Genomic DNA, 2,270 nt, shown 5'->3' with positions numbered 1-2,270 from the left:
TCACAATATTAGGGTTGCAACAGCATGATTTTTTCATTTTGTCCATCTCATAGGTTCTAGCTTTCAGAGAACATGTTAAGTAAATGTAATTGTTTTACAAAAAAAAATTTTAATTTAAATCCATTTGAAATCTGTTCATTTTTAATTACTGCCTGAGGATGACATTCATATCTATGTCAAAAGTGTTAGCTGGAAATTAAAAGTGTTCCTTAAAACTCTCCTTAATGTCTTTGGTGTAAATTTTCACTTGAGTTACAATTGTTGGTGTGACATCCACAGTACATGTGTAAATTGTTTTACTGAAAAATATTTGCACTTTCCATCTCTGGAAGTTTCCACATTACTCAAGTTCCAGCTTTCACAGATTTTACTGTATTACAAAAACTTTAAATATTATATATACAATAATTAATTAATATGCATCAATGTCCTTAATTCAACTAGTTATTCTTTTAATCACCATAACAGTGTATTTCTATTAATAGGACTTATTATACTGGTGTATAAGATTACAGCAACTCAGTCACACAGATTAAAATTGTTTTATTTACAATTACCTGGACACATACAAATTGCGTTTCGGATCTGTATGTCCCTCTTCAGCAGGTATTTTACAAACAAATTCTAAATAAATAAAATTCATACAATAAGCAAACTAATTTACCGACAATATTTTTAAAAAAATTTTTATGCCTACGATAATAAATTAAAAATTCATACTGTTTTGATGTTCTTTCTTTCAAATCTACTTTTTCTCCAATAATTCAGTCCAATAACAATTAATATCCATTTTAAAACATTCCTGTATTAAAATCAAACCAATAATTGTTCCATTAAACTCTAACCTTAAACGTTAACATTTTACATAGTTTTGTACATTTAAAACAAATTCTAACTTACATTTCTACTTGTCTTTCTTCACTTTCACTTTGTCTTTCCCGGTCGCTATCGTTCCCTTTATATGTCAATTTCCTGTTTGTGTCTATCATTCTTCTCCATGATTGGTGTATTTCTCTTCCGTTATTGTTATTCATTCTATTGTTTTGTTTGATTATATTAATGTGTTCGTATAATTGTCGTTTATAATTATTTTCTTCTTTTTTTCTTATTTTAACTGATTTTAATATTATTTCACATCCTGTTGAATTGCAGTGTTCCGCTACTGCAGAATTTGCATAATTTCCACGTATTGCTCTAATATGTTCTTTTAATCGTATCCCCAATTTTCTCTTTGTTTCTCCAATATATGTTTTTTCTGGATTACAATTACAATCAAACGAATACACAACACCTTTTTCTTCCATTATATCATTTTTTTCCTCATTTCTATAACATAAATGTTTCTTCGTTATATTGACTTTTTCTGGTATTATATTAATTTTCTTATCTAATAATTTTTTGACTCTCAAATACTTTTGGGATATTGGGCCTGGAATTTCTATATCCATCATGTTCAGAATTAACTTCTTTTCATAATCTTCTTTTTCTATATAAGTTGGATATCCAATTTTCTTAACTAAATTATTGTATTTATTCTGAAAGAACTTACCAGTACATTCACTTTTTGATTTCCCTTTGTTTCTCTTATTCNGGTGTATAAGATTACAGCCTCACAGTTACACAGATTAAAATTGTTTTATTTTACAATTACCTGCGGATATCCTATTTTCTTAACTAAATTATTGTATTTATTCTGAAAAAACTTACCAGTAAATTCACCTTTTGATTTTTCTTTGTGTCTCTTATTCTTTCTTTCTAATTTCTTTAATTTGTCCTTTTTATAATTAATATTGGAAGTTATTATTAATTTATTTATTTTCCTTATATAATGTCTTTGTAAATTCCTGCTGATACTTACCGGTAGGGATTGTATACCGGTTTACCGATTTACTGGTTAACCGATAAATTGACAAAAAAACATTCGGTATACTTACTGGTAAATTTTTGAAATTTACCGGTAATTCGGTAAATGAAAAATCCATACTAGAAATTTTTATGTAGAAAATATTGTGTGTATAGATATTTAAAAGGGCTAAAGGAACATTGAAAAAAAAAACAGATAAGTGTAAGCAACGATATACCTAATTATTAATTTTATGTGAGATATTTTTTGTTTAATTTTAATTTAAACTTTCTTGGGTTTGAGAGGCACTGTAAATTGTACAGAAAGCTCTAGTTAGCATATGTGATTTGTGCTCTGCCGTTTTTTGAGATTTTTAAAGGTTTAAAATCTTTACAATCAACGTTTTTCTTAAAGAGTAAGTAAATAT

General features: G+C 27.1%; 1 protein-coding gene and 1 long non-coding RNA gene across 2 annotated transcripts in view; one reads left to right on the top strand and one right to left on the bottom strand.

Moving 5' to 3' along the window:
• The window catches only part of LOC111635295 (X-linked retinitis pigmentosa GTPase regulator-like), a 72,209-nt gene that overhangs the window by 27,270 nt on the left and 42,669 nt on the right, over window positions 1-2,270 (top strand). The window lies entirely within an intron of this gene.
• Window positions 579-2,270, bottom strand: part of LOC111635291 — a 3,397-nt gene continuing 1,705 nt past the window's right edge. The window contains exons 2-3 of the long non-coding RNA XR_002758352.1: window positions 721-802; window positions 579-624 (exon numbers count right to left, since the gene is read on the bottom strand). This is a non-coding gene — a long non-coding RNA (uncharacterized LOC111635291). The remainder of the gene's footprint in view (window positions 625-720; window positions 803-2,270) is intronic.

The sequence above is a fragment of the Centruroides sculpturatus genome, unplaced genomic scaffold (assembly GCF_000671375.1).
Source record: "Centruroides sculpturatus isolate CEXI.00-Female unplaced genomic scaffold, Cexi_2.0 scaffold928, whole genome shotgun sequence".
NCBI lineage: Eukaryota > Metazoa > Arthropoda > Arachnida > Scorpiones > Buthidae > Centruroides > Centruroides sculpturatus.
The sequence above is the reverse complement of the archived record's forward strand: the minus strand, read 5'-3'. Positions and strand labels throughout refer to the sequence as shown.